Source organism: Lichenostomus cassidix, chromosome 1Aa (genome assembly GCF_008360975.1).
Source record: "Lichenostomus cassidix isolate B80296 chromosome 1Aa, HeHo_3.0, whole genome shotgun sequence".
Lineage (NCBI taxonomy): Eukaryota > Metazoa > Chordata > Aves > Passeriformes > Meliphagidae > Lichenostomus > Lichenostomus cassidix.
Window position 1 is genome coordinate 33,649,369 of NC_139480.1, and position 22,871 is coordinate 33,672,239.

The following is a 22,871-nucleotide window of genomic DNA, read 5'->3' on the forward strand; positions in this document are numbered from 1 at the left end:
GAGATGCTTTAGCAACACTGCTGCCCTCCCCTGCATTTTGATCACCAGCCCCAATGAACTTCAAACTGAAATCTTCCTCTTGTAGTATAAAAATGTCAGCCAAAATGGCTGAAAACCACCAATACTTCAACCTTCACAGAAAAATGTATACACATTAGCCAAGGAGAAATAGATATGCAGTGCCAGCACGGGTCCAGGACAACATGCTAGGTAAAATTATAGTACATAATGGGAGATGCTTCTCAGGAGTCAAACGAGTTTTGACACAAAGGAAAAAAATAAGGTAGCACAGCTGGTGCATTTCTGTCCCTCCTTACTAGAGCTGGTGTCTGAGCTCTCTGGACCAGCTGTGTTGACTGGGGCTTGTCTGTGGACTTAATGCAAAAGGCCAGGCTGGCTGATGCTAAAGACAGGCTCTGGGCTGGAGGTTCCTATAGTCCTGTTCTTACCTCCCTAACTTTCCTCTGTTGGGTGAGCATGTCCCCCAGACCCTTCACTGGGAATTTAATCTTTTTGTTGTGTTAACTTACCCAAGTTAATCTTACACCAATACTACTATCATGCCCATGCAGGGAGAATTTGTGCTTGTTTCCAGTGCTCGGGTGCAATCCATTGCCCATATCCTAGGAACAGCTTCTCTCCCTTCTTCTGCTCCTGTAGGGGAGAAAGAAACAGTATTTTTATAAAGGGCATGTTAAACATCACTGATTAGGCTTGAGAAATCTAGATGGTGTGCATTTAAAATATGGTGCTCATTTTGTTAGACACTGTTTGAAAACCAATAGTTTACTAGCTGTGCATGTTATTTTCTCATTTAATTAGGGACTTAGCTCAACGTTCCAGTGTCAACAGAGCCAGCAAACATTTAAATGAGATTGGCATGCTCATTTCTTCATTCTGCTTTGCTACAGGACAAGGAGACATTTTAGTGTCTGTCTTCCCATTTAATATTTTATAACAAAGCAAAGGAGTCAGGTTATTTCAATTGTCCATGTATGTGTTGAGAAGAGGGATGGTAGTAAGCAAGGCAATAGGAGGCTAAAACACCTTGTCTCTGCATTATATGGGAACACAGCTGGATTACAGCAAATTGATGTCTTAGGCAAAATACAACACAGAGTTCCCGGAGGCTTTCTCTGCTCCCCCAAGGGCATGCGGTGTCTCCACTGCTACACAGAGCTGCAGTTACAGGGGAGTTTTCTTCTCTGGCAGGCAGAGACTTACCTACCAGCCACTCCTGGTACCATGCTAGCACCCAGAGGGACATTCAACAGCATCTTCCTAGGCCAGGACAGGGTGGCCTGAGATGTCATACTCCTCCAGCAACACCTTCCAGCAGCAGTGCAGTTACTCTTGGCTTATAGAGTCTGCGCTCTAATTTGCCTTAGACTAGTCTTCCACATGCCAGTGAGCTCCATCATTGTATCCATTACGCACTCATCACCCTTTGAAGATTTTCCTTCTGACCATGAGATCTAGAGATATTTATGAGCTTATGTTCAGATGCAATCATGCAGCTCCCAGACAGAGAGACTGAGATTTAGACCCAGTAGAGCCACCACATCTAGTGGGGGGGAGTTGGGAGCATTTAATGTGGATTCATTTCATAGAGGCTGAGATGTACCCCATCTATAAACAGAAAGTACAGGCAGCAGTACTGGCAGACCCTTGCAAGGTTGGGCTTCCTTCGTTCTAGCATTCCCCTGGCACACTGAAAGATTGGGAATTGAAGACTGCTTCAGATGTAAAGCATCCATTTGTATTTAATAGCTAGCATTGATTTCCAATTTCATATCTGCTGAACAGTAGCCACTGGCCACATTAAAATTCATCATCATCTTCACTGCACCTTCCAATTCAGGCTCTACCTTCACCCTTAATGAATCAATCTATGTCAGCATACGATCTATATTTTTTTTAAACTATTCTCAGTGACTTTATGGAGTTAAATCAGCTGGACTCTGAACAGCCTGATTTTGGTTCATGGGACTAAAAGGAAGATTTAAATATAAAACACTCAAATAGTTCAGTGACATGTTCAACCTATTTGAAAAACTTAGTATTAGACTACTCTCTGTCCTTAAAGCACGCATTTAATGCATGATAATAGTATTTATCCATCATCATGAAGCTTTGCTGCTCCTCAAAGCGACATGGAAAACAGCAATCATCTGTGTTATTCTTTGGCAGTGTTTAGGTGCAGCTCTCTGTGTGGGTCACCCTTTACCTAAACCATGAACATGCACCAGCACAATCTGCCAAGGATCTGCATATTTTGGAAGGACAAAGGGGTCCCAGGTTTATTCCTTCAAGAAAGGGAAACATATATTTTATTTCATGGCTCTGTGGCTTTGTAGCCAGCATTAGTGTTTGTTTCAGTGTGAGAGGGTTGCAGGCCTTGCTATCCTGTGGCCTTGCTGATAGCACCAGTGGCAACACTGGAAATGTCAGTGATGCGGAAGAAGGAGACCTGGGGCTTTTCCAGCCCTCAAAAGGAAACGTGGGATCTTTGGCCCAGGGATCAATAGAGGCTGCTGCATGCTTTGTTTCGCATGACCTGGAACCACCCGACTTTTTTCACCTCCTTACAGGGCAGCACTGAAGCACATGTCAATGTATGGTCTCCTCAATGGCTTGTGCAGCCCTATGTAAGGAAAAAGCACAAATCTTCATTGCTAAGGATTGTGAAAGACTCTGACTACTGACAGCACCAAACTCACTTGGTTGCTTGGTGCCACATGTAAATGAGGTTTTTTTGTTTGCAGAAGGGCAGCTCTGCTTGTATCATGTTCTCCTTCAAGAGATTAATTCTCCCTAGACCTAATGTTAGCAGAGTGAGTCCAGAGATACTACCCATCAATTAAAAATTCAATAAAAATAAGCTGTCATTACCATAATCCTTCAGAATGGAAAACATGGAGTCGAGAATTGTACCATCCTGGCCTGTGACAAAAGCCCCAAAGACTGCCGGCTGTGGTGTTAATTGATTGGTGTCATTTATAAGTAATCTAACAATCCTGAATAATTTATTTTGCAGTGGCATGTGCTGAAAATACACAGCTACACAGATATCTGCACAGCTTCAGAAGAAATGGTGCTAAACAGGGTGTAAGGCAAAGATTAAGATTCAGTGATCTCCTTAGGAGCACTTTATCATATGCTCTGCTCTCCAGTGCTTTTATTACAGCAGAAATATATAGATCTGACAGTAGGAATGTATAGACCTGGGTGGTCAACACATGCAGGCTCGATATTCTCTTTCACAGCAGATTACCCATAATGAACTTTAAAAGCGAGGAAGGTGGATGCCAAGCAGGAAATACACAGCGCTGAGGACAGCCCTGCCAAAGCACAATGAAAATTGACTGCTGTGTTTCCACAATGAGGATGCTGATGATGGGGAAAAGTCTAACGATTTAATCTCTCTCCAGCCAAAATGGGGTAAAAATTCTTGCCATTGACTGAGCAGGTTTTCCAGGGGTCACCTAGTGGGTAGTGACCCTCATCTACCCACATTGTTTTTACAACTGCATGAATAGCCCCAGTTGATACACTTTGAAATCAAGAGGAACCACCGCAGAGAGCCTGAAGGACTGAAGAGGCTGGCAGCCAAAGCCAAATCTCTTCCCTTATGGATGCACGAACAAAAAGTTCATGTGAGCTCTTATTTGCTCAGGCAAAGTTGCCACTACAGTCAAAGGCTGACGACCTGGTCCTGTTTGAAGTCCACGTCACCCCTCACACAGGATGAATCCCACCGCCATGGGCCAAACCCTGCTCCTTTTCGCTTCTCTGAAGGGCAGAAAGCTTTTCCCTAAATTCCATTTTGCTGGAATGATCAACTGCATTTCTGGGAGTTGCTTTGAAAAGTTGTTTATGTGCATTGTAACTGAAGCCTAATCCCATGCATGTTTGCAAAAGAACATGGAACTCAACCCCAAAACACACATGATGAAAGGATGGGCTCCTTGCAATATCATGTCTGTGCTGTTGTATCAAATTTTAAAAGCAGAGAATTATATTCTTGAAACCAGATTCATGGGGCTAGCTTAAAATTGCATTTGTACAAAATATTTGTATTTTAACAAGTGTGGCAGGGCGGGGTATTTCTTTCTGAACATTAGCTTTTGAAGTGAAGTGATCATGCGGAAATCCTAACTTTCACAAAGTTTTTGGTTCTTCAATCTGCTCTTGGAACAGAGCCTAAAAATACAACCAAATATAGCTAAATGCCTCAGAAACTAGAATGGCAGGGGGGGAAAGCATGCAAACTTTCATTTTAGAGCTCTTCCTTTCTCCCCTCCCTCCTGACTTTGACCCTGTTTTGGGGCCCAGAGGGTGATCCTACTAACCCTGAGTACGATGAGCTCTGCAGTCTCCATGGGACTTTTCCATCTGCACTGCATTTCAAGAGCTGTGCTTTTTTGAGAGGAGTGCCAACTGCAGGCAGCAAATCCCATCTTGCTCCAGAGAAGTCAACAGAGAGCTCTCCCTGACTTCAGTCAATGCTGGATAGCATCCAAAGAGTGTGAGGGCAGCAGGGAATATACTTGTTATCATTATTCATGTTGGTTGTGTAAACAGTGCTCACTTGTGACTGAGAAATATGTGACTTCTTTCCTATCATTTTAAGAAAAAAAATGTTTACCAAGAAAATAATCATTACTGCACACTGATTGCTCATTTTTTCCATTGCTCTGCATGTAAGAGCATGCATTGGTACAAATACAACTGATCTGGTTAAGTGTTTTAATACACAGGGGACTAAATTGTTTGGGATGAAAGAAATTCATTATGCACAGTTTGCAGGGTTGAAAGTCTGGCTGTTTTAATGTTACTGCTGAGTAAAAAATCTAAAAGTGCATGCTGTGACAAGCTGAATGTCTTTAGATTCTAGTCTAGTACACTAAGCATATTAATTAGATTGTTGTTCATTCAGTAATGCTGAACCCCAACATGGCTAGTAGGATAACTAAAGGTAATCAGCCAAAGAACAGCCAAGTTTCCCTAGATTATTTTTCCATTAATTTAATTCACAATGGGAAAAACTCATGGTTTCCTGCTACGATAGGGACAGGCAAAGGCTAAGTGGTAAAGACAGAATATCTCAAGAGGTCAGAGATGAATCCAAGAGCGAATGTATTTGCACAGGAGGCAGGGGAGTTTCTCAGGCTGCAGACTGCAGCAGTGTGTGTATGTTCCCACTCCAGGCAGTACAGGTTAGACCCTCTCCTCCCCCTGCAAACAGAGGGCTCCTGTACACAGCAAACACAAACAGGCCTTACACAGACCTTTAGTGTTTGGACAAGAGATTCTGCAATAAAACTATAGGACCTTCTCAACTAGGCTTTCACATCAGCTTTTGTTTGTAGGACCTTTATTTTTGTCCATGCTACCCTCCAACTTGTGCACAATAGAGAGTCATATTTACTTACTTACTTACTTGTTTGTATTTCACCCATACTTTTGCAAACCTTCATGATTTAAAAAACTCACCTTGAAATAGCTGAAGCAATTCCTCTTCATGAGTACTGTGGGACTAATGTCTCCGGAAATTAAATGTTTCCCACCTGGGCTTTTGCATGTGGCTGCTGCCAGATCCCCCTTTGAGCCCTGAGGTCAAGACATTGAAGAGAAATCATTTCCAGCTCATTTAAAAGCTTTGTGGGATGGGATGGCCCACAGTTCAGCACACAGCTCTTTTTATAAAGTTAGGTTTGCAAGTGCTCAGTTAGCTGGCTTCAAAAGAAATTAACTTCTAAGATTTTTTTTTTAAATAGCCCCAGTCTGTTTTTTTTAAAAATACAGCTAGATTATATGGCTGCAAAGCTATAGCATTGCCGTCCACAGCTTGCACTAGAGATGAGATAGAACTGTAGAATTCCTGTATAACGTTTTTGACTGCCTTGGAAAAATTGCATCCTCATCAATAAGGCTCCAACATAAGAGCTCCCTCCAGCTTTCTGCCTTGCCCTCTGCCAAAATTTGCCACCTCTGCAGCAGAGGTGGTTAGGATCCCATGCCTGCACTGCGGTGCTCGGAGCTGAGGCAGAGGGGAGGAAGCACACTGCGCTGACTGCAGCTGACAGCAGCCTTGAGGGGTCCACAGTGGCTGTGGGGAGTGGGACAAGCCTCAAGGGAACTGAGCCAGGAGCAGGACCCCCACTGCATGGCAGGGCTGCCTGCTGCACCAGCACAGTCACTGCTCCTAGCAGCCAGCATCAGTTCTGCACTGGAGGGAACCACTTGCATAGCTGCGAGGGTCTGCCTGCACCTCAGCTGCCCCACTTTGCTGGCTGCTGTGTAACACAAACTGCAGATGAAGATAAATTAGCAACATCACATCCACAGAAGTACCCACTGCACGAGCCCACTTTGCTCTCCTTCCCAGGATGTCGTCCTGCCTGGCTCCACAGACTCACCCAGGAGCAAAACAAAAACTAAGCACTCTACAGACATTCCCAGGCAGCCCCCAGCTACAATTTTCTGTTCAGGAAAACCCTGCATTTCTCAATTACCTCAGTCATGCTGCTGGAGCTCAGCATCTCCCTGAGTCAAGCCCTTTGCTGCACCACAGCAGAGCTCATGCAGCTTCGTTATCCCTGCAGCTAAAGGCACCTTTGCAAAGATGCTGCAGGGACCTGAGGTTACTATGTATTCATGGCACTTCCTTGTGCTGCTTCAGAGTTACTGCCAGGCCCAGTGCTGCACATTCACGTGAGGGGATTCAGTCCTTGTGAGTGGGACCAAGAGGTGAACAGAGAATGTGTCATTCATCAGTATTTGAGCCTCACACCTCTTTCACTCCCATCTAAATGAAGGGACTGTTTCGCACTTGTGCAGAAAATGATGAAACCAATGAAGTGAAAAGCCATTAATTTGGATGTGTCTTGTCTCAGTTTTTGGGTACCTACACAGAGGTGCTGGACTGTGACTGATACTCAAGGCCAGAAGCTGGCACCATTCCAACGAGCATTAGTGGAAAAGTGGTGCCTCACAAACCCTACCTGGGAAAACAGGCAAGCAACCCAAAATTTGGGGACAAAATGTAGGGGCACACAAAGCCGATGGTGTCAGCAAAACTCAGCTGTGTCTGCTGAGGGCTGCACTGGTGCTAAGCCCAGGGCTTTGCTTTGAAGGTTACAGAGATGAAAATTTTTGTCATTGTCTGTTTCACTAATCCTGGTTTGGGGGATCTTTGGTTAAAATTAAGTAGAAAGCCTAAAAATCAATAGGTGCAGAAGTGCTTCACGTATGTGCCTCAGTCAGATCTCCTTTTTCAGGCCCATCCTGAGAAACTGGGTTTGGGCAAGCAGGGGTAGAGGAGGAAGGATATAATTTCTCTGCTCCTGGGGTATGTTCTCTAAGTTCTGCTTTTCTGTGTGCCTCCATGAGTGTACTGAGAAGTGCAGAAGCCTCAGTAATTTTGGTGTCCTGACCTGATATCACTGCCAGTTTTATCTCCAGCCGCTTGCTCCAAAGGCTTTGGCATTTGCTATTGACAAAGGATCACCATCCTGTCCTCTTCCTGGTCTGTCCAGCTAGACAGAAGGGTGCAGGATTTATTCCTTCATGAAGAAAACAAAAAGGAGTTGAAAATGCAGTGCCTGGTTGCTCTGACTGTCACATTGCCCCAGGATGATACCATTTCACACGGGACTGCTGCATGGCCCTGCTTCAGCCTGGAGCTGCAGCCCTGGCCCTTATTAGGTATTATTGACTATCTAGGAGGACAACAGCGCATGGAATTTTGTTTGCTCGGGTAATGACAGACTTTATTATAGAGCAACTGTACCATACCAAGCTTGTTTAATAATTAAGCAATGAGATATGACAAGAGGCAAATTCCAGCACAATTTTTACATGCCTTGGATTGTATGATAAGGCCAAAGACCAAGGAATTTTTGACAGATGTTCATACTATTTTGCATTTGAATCACCTATTCTGTCTAGTTTTCCACACTCTTTAGCACAATGGTGATATTCTGTCATAAATATTATAAGCATTAAATTTCTTAAGGTCTGAGACCTTGGAATCTATTCTCCAAGTGATATATGTGTATCACTGGCATGCAGAACATGAAATGCACCCCTTTGTCCATTATTAAGTCTGGAATTGATTTTCAGACCACAGTTAACAGGTCTGAAAAATAGATTTGCTGATGAAATTGTTGACAGATTAACTATGTCGATGCAAAGGATCATCAACTCAGTGCCATGGTTGCTAACTCTCAAATACTTCTTATGCTTTAAAAAAGAAGAGAAGAACTTGAGATTTTGAGACAATGCTTGTTCTTATCTGCCGCAAATTTGACATGAGTTCTGTTTACTTCACACTTGTCTCTCTCCTTTAGAACTTGAGCACATTATTATGAAACAAAATAATTTCCACAGGAGCACCACACTAATGCAGCATCAACTCTGAGACTTTAATCCTATAAAATCAGGCAGAGCCAGACTCAAGATTCTCACAATAGATTTACAACAAGCTCTTTGTGGTATGTTTTGCATGGACTTTCTTTATGCAGAAAACATAATACTGGGTAGTATGACGTGCTGTACAGCAAATATTTGTTTTTGAGATAAGCATGGAGGCTTGAAAGGTCTAGTGAGCTAATTGAAATAAATAAGACTGAGCTGGAATTCAGGGCTGGATGAGTGTGGCAGTGATGGGGAAGCTGCCCAGCTGCTTTGCCACTCCTTTTCTAAAAGTCAAACTTCTGGTTGGCATGATACTGCGGCTTCAGGGCTGCTGACCACTCCCCTCTTCTGCTTTGGGTAATCCATACCTGCAGGAATAATATAAGCCATTCCTGGCATTACTAGTTTCACTAATATTTAAGACGGTGTGGACTTCCTCAGGACAATTAAAAGTACAATCTTTGGAATGGCCAGAATATGTTGTTCAGAGGAAAAAAAGCTAATTTAAAAACTAAATCTTGAATATTCTGTAATGTAGTCATGTATGTCTGTAATGTTCATTAGAGACACCAAAATGTAATTGTGATTCCTGCCTTCAAAAGCTTCCTCTTCAGCAGAAACCTCAAGTTCAGGGTGCACTGAAGGCTCACAGGAGGCAACCTTATCTTGAGGCAGAGAGCCATTGTCCACAGACTAACTGTGGCCATGTGGCAGGATGGGTGGACACAGACCAAGCTGCATTTTTGCCAAGTGCCACCTCAGAGCTGCTCTTAAACCCAGCACAGATGAAGATCTGATTACAATACAGAGGGGCAAGCGTGAGGAAAGAAGGCATCAATTAAGACATGATCATATGCCTGTGTGGTTAGGTATTTGCACATCTTCCTGTGTGCTCAGCCAGCTGTGTGTGTGTAACATCTGGAGTTGGGAGGGGGAGTACAGTGAGGACACAATCCTTTTCTGATTCTTGCAGATAATCGGCTTTTGCCCTGAGGCACTACACTTTGCTAACCATATTCTTCAAATCCAATTTTAAACACACTGCGAGATCATACTGTAACACTGGCTGGCCAGGACAGCATATAACTCGAGGTATGACCTGTACCTTGCAATGCATTTCACTGGGGAAGAGAAGAAAGAAATCAGTTATATTAAAAACAACAACAGCCATGTCTTTCTATGTGGTTATTCTTTATATCATATTAAGATATTTATACTTTTACCATTTTCTTGAACAAGTAAGGGCTGTTTCACAGAACCTTCAGGGAAATGACTTCATTTTAATACAGTCTAATTGACTTTTATGGTTATCTCTGAGGATTCCTGGTCATAAAAGCTAATTAAATTATACTGATCTACATATTCAAGAACCATTCTATTTCTTATCCTTGGAAAGAAAAAAAAAACAAAACACCAAACTGGAGGCTTATACTTGTGATTAGAATACCTCCATTTTATTTGCTCGCTGTTACAGGATATATTTAACTTTTTTCAACAAGTGAGTGTCCTTACCAGTTTTAAGAATGTTAGTTATTTTATTTCAGATCTCTCATTCTGCAAACATGTAGAAAGATCTATATGCTCAATTTGCAATTCTACATTCATCCAATAATTCCCAAGAGAAAAGGTTAAAAAAAAAAAGATAAAGTAAATAATCTGAATCTGCATGACAGGGTCTTTATAAAGTACATTTTTTACATTTTCTCCATTCTCTTCATTATCTTTTTTTTTTAGGTGTCCATTTTTTATTTTTACCTTTTAGTTCCATGCACCTTGTAAGAAATCCTGACTTATCTGTATTAACAGTTTAACAGTGTGCAAATCCTAATACTGAAAAAAATTGCTATTTTCTAATCTGAACTCCCATTATTTTTCTGTATTAATTATCTGCACATGCCAGATTTTCAAGATATTTGAGGGCCAAACAAACCAGATGTGTGCCAAGTATGATTTTATGAAGGAGGCAATATTTCTGAAAGTCTTAGTAGAAGTCTAAAATTGTCTTTCAGCACCTAAATACCTTTCAAAACATGGCCTAAGGCAATAAGCAAAATTGCCCCTTAGAATTATGGCCATTTGCCCTGACAAAAATTGCAGAAGCCAGTTCCTCTACAGTTAGTATCCACATATTTCAACCCTTTTATTTAGAGGCTTTCTGACACGATGTACCATACTGATCTCTGTCTAAATTCCTTAATCCAGCGAAGAGGAACACATTGTACACTAAATAATTTTCAAGAATTACCCAGCAGCAGCTCAGAGCCCAGCAGCTTGTGCCCACCATGTCTGGAGATATGAAATGCTCTAGACACCCGCAGTGAAGTGGCAACATCCTCATTTTGGTTTTGTATTATGAATTGACTGAACAGCTCTGACCATCTCTTTCACCTTTTGCCTCTCTGTCCCCCCTTCTCTCAAATTCTTTGGCTCCGAGTATTCAGGGGACCACTGTTAACATCTTCTTGTTTGGATCTATGATTTGCCTGGCAGTGCAAGGGGCAAGCATTGTCATTTCCACCACTTTTCCTTATTGCTGACCCACTCTTTTTTCCCAGCTCCAAGCAGCTTTTAAAAACACTCATAACATGATTTTTTAAAAATTCATTAACTAAATATAAAGTAGTAAGAAGAAGATCTCAAGAAACCAATGCAATTTGCACCAATAAGTATTAGGATCAACGAGTCCCTCTGCGGAGATCCTCAGTGCTGTGGGAGTTTGTCATGAACATGAAAATCTAAACTCACTTCCAACTAGAAAAAAAGAGAAAGAGGAGCTGATTTGTCAAAAAAAGAGGCGGGGGGGGAACCCTACCTTCTTCTACAATGTAATGCAAAAAATTACCAATGTTTTGCAAAGAACCATGAACTTCCATAGGAAAAAAATATGAACAAAAGGAGGTAAGGCTTCTTGCTGGCTTGCTAATTTAACCAAATTGTGAAAGGAGGCAGCAAGGAACCAGCCTAAAGATTGATCTCTGCCTGTGTTTCATACTATTTAAGACTGTACTGAGCAACAGGTGCCACTTCTTTAATAGGAGTTGTTAACCAGCTGTTAGGCATGTTAGGCTGGAGAACTGGGGGTCTATGTTTCTTCAACAAGGACCGACCAAAGCAAGAGCATTGTGAGACAAAGAATAAGGACTCCAATTGAAACGTACCTCTCACATCCTTATCAGCGTGCACGTTCAGCACCTCAGTGACACCAGAGCCACCTGCTCTACATTGCTTTCTCAATCCTGAATTACACAAAAGGCAGGATTCTGTGCATTGTCTGAGTAATTAATGACAAAAGTAGACATTTGCAGATGCAAGAGGTGCCCGTTTACAGAGATCCTACTCAGCAATGCTTTCCTGAGTGCAGCTGCAATCAAGCTGGGGAGTTGCAGTCCCATGCTCCTGCCAGGGCTTCACCAGGATGCTGCTGGGCCAGCACATCCCTGGGGACCAGGGCCTGCAGGGTCTCACCAGAGGGATGGGCAGGGCAGAACTTCACCCCAGGCAGGGAGCAGGGCAGCTGCAGGCAGCTCTGTTCCACCAAGAATCCACATCATTCAGCACCTCTGTGCTGGAGAGGAGTGTCCAAGGTCATGCCAACCTAAAGTCAGGGTCCATGAGGGTCAAGAGGGTACATGAGTGGTAATAGCTGTAGATCAGCATCACAGCTCAGATTGAAGTCTAAAGGCCTGGGCTAAAATGGGCCCATGGATAGAGATCTAGTCCCTGGAGAGGAAGGGCAGGGACAGTAAGGCTGTTAGTGCACCCACAATCCTGATCAGTCAGGAAACCTTGCTTACTCTGGTGTCTTTAAGGATCTGGGTCGTTCCCTGTGGTCTTCATGCCTTTCCTGTCTTTCCAGGATTTCTGTAATCTTTCTTGCTGAAGTCCTTGAAGGCACACAGAGGCACAACAGAGGTTATCTCATGCACTGTCCTCTTGCATCAGCATTCCCTTGGGCACTTCCACTCCAGCTCCACTGTGACTTCAACAGGGGTGGAGGTCCCTTCCTTTCCAGATGAGCTGGTGGCTTTTTTTATGTTTATCCTGAAGGAAAAGCAGCTGATTATGCTCACAGAGTTTAACCCAATCCAGAAAAGTATTAGCAGAGACCAGGCAGTCTCAGGTACATGTGTCTCAGTTTTATGTGCCTAACACCAAGCGCTTCAGGTTCTAACAACTAGTAACATTTCAAGGCTCGGGTTTCAGTGGTGAATTTGTGCACATAAAAAGAAAGTGTATCCGCTCCGCAAGGGGTCTGGTAATCCAGAACATCTTTGTTTTTACCTGGGAAATCTGACTCCCAGGTTTGTCCTCAGCAGGGCTGGGCTGCAGGTGCTGCTGACAGCTGCAGCAGTGTGCGCTGTGCTTCTCAAGCAAATTCCAGTGATCTGATCAGGCAAGTCAATAAATATGGCTGATATGTTTTAATTGACTAGTTTCACTAACCCATTATGTCTACGTTCATAGATGGATTGCTAGGGTAGAGATTCACAACTTTTCTTATTAAAAATGTTAGAAGCTATTCACTAGCACTTTGTCATATTTCAGAAGGAAACTGCTCCAGCTGGACCTTTTCCTTTTTAGCAAAGCTGCTCAACTGTCTCTTTGATCCAAGGACAGTTATCTTGTATTAACACACAGGATCTGATAAACAAGGATGCACAATAAGATTAGAGTGTGTGGTGTTGACAGTAACATGGTCCATTGACAAAAACCTGCACAGTGCTTAGTGAGGACCCAGGGAGTCCATTCCCCACTGATGATATCCTGCTTCTACCTCCCACCCACCCTCATCCACAATACTGTTTCATTGTTGTGTCCTTCCCACAGGCACCACAGTTTCTCTAACAATTGATTTTTCTGACTCTAATACATTTCTGCATGCAAAGCTGGGTTGCAAAAGAACTGATGGGGCAATGACAGTCACTGTTTTGGGTTCCTCCACAGATATTTTCTACTGCACCCCTGAGAAGAAGGGGAAGTGTGCCCTTTTAATGCAAGGCCTGTAATGTAACTAGAAAATTTCTTGATCTTTTAGGAAAATGAAAGTTTTACAAGTCCTCAATTTACTGTCTGACTGTACAATGTCTGAGTGACAAGCATGTAGCAGTTTTTAAAAAATCACTCATATTTGGAAGCCTCCCTTCCTATTGGAATTGCAGTATATTGTTCACTTAAATAGGAGTTAGGAACCTAAATGTCCTTTAGGGTCTAGTCCTTAGATGTTTCTTGTCAGATAGTGGCCTGCCCACAGGCATGTATGACATGGGTTTGACAGTAAATTCATTAATCCTGAAACTGGGTAAGAAAGTGATGGGGATGATTCCGTGCAGGACAGACATGCCTCCTGCATCATCCAGGTTGTTACAAGTACATCAAACCATGGTTCATCACCAGGCACCTCTGTAGCCCTTGTTAAAACTCTGGTACTGATCATAAGGATGTTTCTATAGGGTGATGTAAATCCAGAAAAAAATTTATTTAATGTATTGGCCACTACCACAGCTGATGTATAGTGTGCCAGAGACAAGAGGTGTTCATGCCAGGAATAACTGTCTTTGTACCAGACCTAGTTTAAGTAGGACATGAGAAGACAGTTCTATCTCTCAAAACCCTACAGTTTAAAGCTAGGAAAAGATGCAGCAGACAGGCAGAAGAGCAAACAGGAGAACAGGTTTCAGGAAGTGATGTAAGAAATATTTGTCAATCTAGTAGGTCTCACGCAAACTCATGGAGATGATATGGGAAAAGGACAGTTTTAAACAAGAACTGAAGAGACATTTTGAGGCAGCTATTCAGATGTTTCAGGGAGAGCTTCTCCTAAGTGTTTGGGACAGCATGAGACAGAGCATGGAGGCATATGATTGAAAAGCTAGCAGAAGGCCATGGGTATTGGTACAGTCAAAGACACAAATTGGCTTCTCCGTCCTGAAGAAGGTGGCAGGGAGGATGAGGACTAGCTGCTTCTCCCTGACCCCCAGTCAGGCACAGAGGGAAGGTACCAACAGAGACACTCCCTTAGAGCATTACAAACATTGTCTGTCAACAACTAAAAAGGCCCCCTAAGTTTTGACCTGCTGTGAGTCAGAAATAACGATAAATCTGAAATGGAAACAGATGGACAAGTAACTGCTGGGGAAAAGGACTCCATAAAAGCAGTATAAACACAGAGTCTTTAAATGCTTTTAAACAGCTTTTTCTCTGCCTACAATCCAATAAGAAGATACTGGATGTACCTTCTGATGTTTGTAAAGATTTATCTACGACTTGAGAATTCTTTTCCCCCATTTATCCTTTTGTTGTTTGTTGGTACTTATTTTCATAGGTCTTCCTTACCACACTGGGTTTGCTAACATTCACCTACCACTTCTTGCTTCAGCTGCACTTTTGTATGTCAGTGTAACCACTTTTTGCATGGTCTCTTGGTGTTTGTTCTCTGCTTTGTTTGGACTGAAAAAGAAGGACTGGCACTTGCAATCCCACCAATTGCTACTTGAATATTTACCAGTACCTACTTGTAAATTCCTGAAAGTTTTAGTGAGTTTTACATAATTGTTCTGATTATTATCTCTATTGTCCTTTATAAGGGAAAACTTGTGCCAGAGTCATCACTACTCCACATTCTTCCAGCTCCAGAAATAACCCTAAAGTCAGGCCAGATAGATGCCTGGATTTGACCCTGCTTGTCTGATTATCCATGTGTTTGCCAGATGTCCAGGTTAAAGCACAGCCCGGATCACTGAAAGTGCAAGTAAGAGAGAACTACAGTTGTAAGGAAGAGACGACCTTACCTTGGCACACTAGGGATGCCACATTCAGTACATATTTTTGCTTCTCTCACAGAAACATAAGTAATCTTCTCCCTGACACCAACGGTCTGTGTTTGCTCTGAGGAGCTGCTGTGTAGGGCTGATGTGCTGGCAGGATGCTGTCTTGGAAAAAGTTCTCTTATATTTCAGGCACAGATGTATCTAAAAAAATTGGCAGCTGTCCTGACTACAGCATTACAATCCATAGAAAGATTGTCAGCACCTTTTTTCTCTTAATTCTCTTTGTTATAGTCACCTTACAAGACTATTGGAACATACAAGCAAAAAAAAATCCCAAATTATTGTTAAAACTTTTTTCTTCATGACTCTTTTGGACTAACTGATCTCTACCATATGTGCAGTGCATGGATATTTTTAGCAATTGTAAACTATAGTGGTGGGCCAGAAACAAGCATTTTAGTACATTTCAGTCAGAATCTGAATTTGTGCTATTTGGATCAACCATATGCAATGTGAGTATTTGTAATATGTCATCTATATCAACAGTGTGTTTGTCCTCTGCTAAAAATCATATTATGTAGATTAAAGTGCCACAGTTCTTTAAAAAAATTTTTCCTGATCTACAGTTGTGTTGGCATGGCCATCAGGAGGCAGGGGCAGTGTGGTAGGTCAGCAGGCTGGCTGCCACAGGCTCTGTCCCATTAGTTCACCATTAGTGGGTTGTATGAGCTCTTTGCAAAGTGTACACACAAAGGCTTAAAAAGGAAGCCCACTCTCATCATTCTGTGTCTAAGTACTTAAATTTAACTAACATGGCTTGAACTACAGGAGACATTTCATAAGGTTGTATTTAAAAATGGCTTAGTCATGTCATGGTTTTTTGACCTATTGACTATACTTTAATGTATAACCTGCAAATATGCAAAAGGAGAAAATGCATGAGTCAAAAGTAGGTGGTGGCAAGATCCTTCACCATGTTTCAGTCCCTTTATGAAGTGTTGACAACACAGCAAAAAAAAGTCCACAAAACTGGCAGCAGCAAATACTCCTTTGGTTAAAGCACTGCTGAAGACAGTAGTAAAACCTGGACTCTTGTGCCAATACTGTCCTAGAGGAATAGTAGGAAGGGGGCTGGTGAGGAGATGAAAAGCAAGTGTGGCTCTCGGTTTTGTTTAAGCTGCAGTACCTTTGGAAAGTCCAGTGTATGCCACTGAAGGCATATAAAAAGGTGAGTTCCCCCAGGCCTGTGGCATTTATATCATGTTTTCCAGACATCCAGCGCAGTATTTTACCCACAAATTTTGAAAACAACTGCTGTACTATATTGACAAACAGCTGAATTATTTATTTTGGAGGATAAAGAAGAAAATTATCCAGATGGTTTTGAAAGGAGACTGAGAGCCAGGAAGGCTGGGTTACGTCCTGCTTCTCTCTTTACATGGCTGTTAAATTGTATAATTCTCCTGGCATATGAGCACATTGCCATGTCCATATTTTCAATTATAGTGCTCATCTGCTGCTGAAGCTTATATAATTTCTAAGAAAGTATTTTAGGTACTTGGATGACAGGAGGTCTGAGCATGCATTGCATTATTGCTGGTCCACGTGGTCTGAGGAGTTCTTCACTGAAATATTAATCAATGATCTGAGTGATTCTTCTTATGACTTTTTGAACTGAACCATTACTCAAAGTTCTTTGCTGATTTGACAATAAGCCTTGGAGAAGGTCCTAGGTCTTTCTTTACTTCCAAATATCTTTAAAATACTGATATTTATACTTAGAGATTTACCAAACAAGTCACCATTCTGCTGCCTGTGGGTCAAAAACCAGATCTTTGTGCTAGGTTCTTCTCAAGGCTTGTTCAAGCATTGCCCTTTCAGTTATTTTTTCACCATCTCTGTCCCTCTGTTGGCAGGCCAGGAGAGGGTCATTATTACTTCCATCTTTAAAACATATTTCACTTCCAGTAGGCCATCAGACATTTTATCTGGGCCTTTCTTGTAGATGATAATCTCCTGACTTTTTTTTTTTTTTTTTTAGAAGCTCTTATTTTTAATTTTCTCTTTCACACCTTCCAGCTTCACTGGGGTGCAGTCTTACACACAACATTTGTTTAATAAAGTGAAAGGCGCTTTTGACCACCTGTAGTATTCCTTCTGACTTCAGCAATAATTTTGCTGCAAACTGAGATCAAAATTTGCCTTTCATTTGGCAGGGCCTTGACTTAGCTGCTAGCAGAGGCACCATTTTTCAAACAAATATTTACATTTGTGTTTTATTTGTGGTTGATCCTATGGGAAAAAAATTAAATGTGTTCTTTTGCCAATTAAATCTGAATGATTCATATTTGGGGTTAAGAGTTCATTGTGCGATTTTTACTTGCTTTGCTGTATTTTTATTGCTGAATTTGCTACGTTGAAGAATTGTGTGTGTCAGAAATAGTCAGCAAGCAACTTAATTAGGCAGGAGGATACATTTCTGAATGTCACATGGATGGTCCAGAAGTGTGCACAGACAGCTTCAAAAGAAAGTTAGTAGCATCAGAAAATGTTCCTCTAAACAACTGGGAACTTAAAGGACAGATAAAGGGGTTTTATATTTAAAAATAACCTCCTAGCTAATCATTCTACCCATGTGTTGAAGAGCTGCTGCTTTGTCATTTCCTTATGTTTGTTTAGTTTATATGGTAGTATATGCAATGTGTAGATAGATTGTGGATTGTTTTTCTGACTTCAAAACTCTGAAGTTTCACCTAGAAATTAAAAAGTGATTATTAAATTACTGTAAATGGGCTATTCTGCTGATTTTGAACAGTACAGGCTTTCATGCTTCTGATTCCAAGTAAGATGATTAGACAAGACACTCTTGATGTTGTGAGTTTATGGATGCTCACAGGGATCCCATGAAGGCAGAAAACTAAAGTGCATAATCCATTTATATAAAGCTACCTACAAGAAAGTGCAGTTCAGGGAACACATGCAATCTAGACACCTCACCCATAGTCCTCATGCTGAAATCCTGCTGGGGCAGCAGGAAACTCCTGTGCAAAGAAGTCTAGCAGGTGTGGGCCTTATCTTTGTGCCTTCCACACATCACCTCTGTTTGCCCAGCTGCAAATGCTTGTGCCTCCCCGAAGCTTTTGTACAGAGCTATTAATATTTGTTGATACTTTCTCTGTTTCAAAGTGTAACATTTTGTGTTTTCATTTATTTATAGAATTCCTTATTCTTGCCACGAGAAATGTAGTTGTAAATGGATATTCCATTGACTGCCTGCGCAATCAGGGTTTTAATTTTGCTTTCAGTGAAGTTTCAGTTTTCCACAGACACAAGCACAGATCTGTATTCATGACTGCTTTTTATAATTAAACCAAAAAGAGAGTAGCTGCCATTAATGTAATGCAGTTTTCCAAATCAATATTGTGGCCTCTTCCTCCCTGATCTGCTGAAATACAATTTCAGAAATGCAGAACACATGGCTGTTGGTGGGGAGGGAGGCACAGAGTAGCTAATATTCCCTCACTGTTTGGAAACAGTAAAATCTAAGTTGGGGGGCCTTAAAGAAGAGAGGCTGAGGGGAGCTGGTAGAGTTAAGCAGTTTATAAAGGAAAGGACATTGGCTTAAGCCACAGTAGTGCCTGTAGTAGTTCCCTGCAGGGGGAAGGTATTATCAACCTCCTCCTTGCTTCCTCATTAGTTATTTTTGGCTCCAGACGAGTCCTTCATTCCTCTTTACCAAGAATGTTCAACTTCCGTCACCATCACAAGAAGAACAACGGCAGCAAAACAATGTGCATGTCTGGGAGTGCTCCAAAGAATGAAGCTCAAAGATAGGAATTGTTATGATCTTTTAAGAGAATAAAGAGGGTTTCCAATTTAGCAACTGAGTTTATGTCAAAAAATGTTATACTGGCAAACACATACTTTGCAAATACATTTTCCAAGCTTTCCCAAACTGAACTCATGCTACATATATTTAATCTTGTCATTAGGATGTCTTGCAAAGTTCAAGAAGTAATATGAATGTTTCTGAAACTGTGAGACCTCACATTGCAAAATACTGTGTTAGAGAAACACGCAGGGGCCTATACTCCATCAGAGCACCAAATGCTACCAAACAATGGAAAGCTGCGTCAGCTTTACCTATTTCTTGGTTGCTAGAGGTTTGTTTTTTTTTTTAAGAGAGAGGATTGTGAAACAACAAAAATTTAATATAATATTTCAATCAAAATTTTCAGAAAATATTTTCAATGGTCAAGGCTTTTTTCCCGCACAAGAATGAATCTTCCAAATTCTGTGGAAATCATACCATGCATCTGCACTTTTGGACATTTTCAGCACCTTCTAGGTCCAAAAATCTCACCCATAGGTGGGATTCTTCTGAGCATTGATGTCTACTTTGGAGATGTTTTCATCTGAATTAGTGACCTAAGATTTCTGCATAGCCAATCCCAATGGGAGAAAAAAACACTTCTTTAAAAAGTGGTTAATTTCATCCCAACCCAGACATCTAAAACAGATACATCAAGCCCTTTTAAAGTGCCTATCTGTTGATAGTAAAGATAGCCCAAGGTGCCTAGTTCAGACATAGATCTTTGTATTGCAGATGACTCAAGTTGGGTGAGATGTATACTGCCCCATATGTCTTTTTGATTTTACAGGCTCTCTTGGAAGCAGACTAGGCAGTAGACAGTAAAAATACTGAGACATTTTTGTTCTGTAAACCCAAAAGTTTGGTGTTCCCCCAGCAGGTCTACTCACCATATGTCTTTACATTTGTTCTGTATCACAAAATTGAATTCTTGTTGCTTGGTTAAATACAACACTTTTTTAGCAACTGACATATGGTGGTGCCACACCACTCTTCAAAACTGGAATTCTGTGGAGAGCAATGGGGAATTCTGTTTAAAAACTGGTGTTAAAAGCTGTCCTCACAAAATCTCTGCTAAATGGGGAAAAGAAGAAGGGGTTTTTTTTATCAAAAGCACCTCTTCTTAAAACATTGGTAAATTACTTAACTACTATGAGTTATTTGTATCAGAAAATGCTTATAGCAGCTGTTGAGTATGGCACTGAAGAAGATTTGATTCTGTGCATCCAAATCCTTGAAAATTCTTTACACATAGACAGATGTTTAAGATGCAAATGTGTTAGAGCTGAACCTGTCAGATCTAAAAAAATCTTGTTTGCTTGCTGTTTTCTCCCTCTTTCAAGTAACATCCATTTCATTATTATTTTTATGTTCCAGGGTAAGGAGTAAATAATGTAATGGCAACCAGCTGTCTCACTGGCAGCACTCTCCCTGCCCCCTGAGGCTTCCATACAGTGAGTAGGTGTCCCACACTGTGAGAGCCAGCAGAAGAGAGCTCTGGGGAGGGCACATTTTCACAGCTCCAGAAGGCTGAGACTATCTTAGAAAAGCTTTCTGGGTGTCACCATTTCCCTCTCAACTAAGTCAGAGGTCAAACCATACCACATCCAGGGGTAATGTGGTAGGAAATATCAACAAATTTTCTTGCTCCTGTGGCATAATACTCCCTACATGCTAAAACTTCAGATAACTAGTGTCATCTTCAGAGCCCTCCACCCACTGCCTTAGCCACCCTACATGTGAGCTGAGGAGGTCTCAGCCGCAGGATTTGCCATCTGCACCAATCACGCCAGACCTTGGGTTCAGAGTATCTGATCTCATTTCACACAAATCTCCCAAACTCTGCCGGCATGCCAGCATTGCTGCTGAATCACCAATGTGTCTTAGTCAGCCTGCTTAAAATGGCACAGCTCTGAATTGTCTGATTGCCTCCTCCAAGCTGAGCTGCATCTCACTTTGTGCTGGTCCCCTTCTCTCGTTTCTAGCTGCTGGCCTCATCTCTGAATTTGCACCCTCACACTTCTTCAGACCTCTGTGTTCCGAAGGCCATGCCACCATCCACAGCCCCTTCTCTGATGAGCTACCAGGGCTTTCCTCCACTTGCACTATCAGGCCATAAACCCTTCAGGGCAAGGGCTTATTACATGTTAGGCATTGACCTCTTCCTGTACCACATCATGTACATTTACAACACTATCAATTATTTAAAATAGCTCTGCCTTCAGTTCAGCCACATGCTGAGTAAGCTCCACAGCCTTTGGGTAGTTTGTGGCAATTTTATTTTTCCTCCTCAACATTCACAAATCTCTTGCTGCTCCGTAGCACTTGTTACTATTAGCTAAGGGAGATTATATGGTGTATTATCACTCAAGAGGAGTGTTTTTGGGGAGATAATGTTAGCTTTCTTCACAAAAATCCAGCTGCACCTTCATAGCAATAGAAGCCCAGACCTTACCCCCAGAGGGCCCTTGACTTCATTAGCACTTTCATTTAGCTCAGACAAGTAATTATTAATATCAACATCCAATTCTAGCAAATCTAGCTGGATGTGCCACAAGGTGACAAGATGTAATAAACATAAAACAAGATAGACTTAGAAGCAGGGAAAATATTCCTTTCACTTAACAAGGGAGACAAGACAGCAACAGCAGCAAATGGAGATGCACATGAGTAGCTTCTTTTCTTTTTTTTTAATGAAATCTTGTTCCCATACACTAAGATCATTTTTTAGTGCTTTTTCCCTTGAAGTGTTGGGGACAATTTTAATTATTTACTCAGGTTAATTAAGAAATTAAGTTCTGCCTCCTGAAATATAAATACCAGCATGTTATATGACACAAATGCTATTTTTATTTAGCTCAGGAATAGCCAGAGATAAATGCAATGACTTTCTTCCCCACAGTCTGCCAGGAGCCACGGCACTTTGCAAGGGCATTGTGCTCCCCCCCGTCTTTCCATCCTATATGTACTCGGGGATAAAGTGGGAACAAGAGGGTCAGGACATCCAAGGACATGGCAAAAGGAGAAGACTTTTACCAGGGGACCATGTTGTCAGATGACTCATAATAGCCATGAAGATTCCAAAACCATTGTTCTTATTTTTCCATCTTCACTCAGACCTGGATATCTAAATAATTATTCTTTTTTTTTTTACGCTGTGCCAAGGGCATTAGACCCTAAGACTACTCAGCCTCATCGTGGAAGATATAATCCCCGCAGCTTTTCAAGTAAACCTCCAAATCAAGATGTAGAGCCAGTTGCTTACACTACCCAAACAGCACACTTGGTTAGTATAATAAATGGGAATCCATCTTTTAATGGGAAAGCTTGAGGGAAATGAAAGTATCACCTGAACCACTTCCCATGACCTATAAGTCTGTTCCCAGCTTCTAGTGGTCTCTCAGCCATCACAGGACTAGGTCTGTTGTGTAGCTGGCCTTGGAGACAGCCCAAAGTCTGCAAAGACCTTCCTTATAGGGGTGTTTGTGTAGAGCATAATCAGCTACAGCCCAGTCACTCCCAAACCCACTACACTCAAGGACAGGAAGAAGAATCCTAAATCATAGTTCCTAAAATGTCCTAACCTCTGTGTTTGGAAAATTCAAACCAGGAATTACAGAGGACAGCTTCTCTTCCTCTTTGAACCTTTCTCTAGGATGTAGGAAGGCTGAGGCTCTCTGGTGACTAACGCCAGCTGTGACATTGGCTGCATCTTCAAAATGAGCACAGAGGAAAGAGGAAGGGCCTGAGAAATGAAACGGCTAAGCCAGTAGCTTGAATGCTCCTCCTCAAGTCTTCTTTTCTGCTTCTTT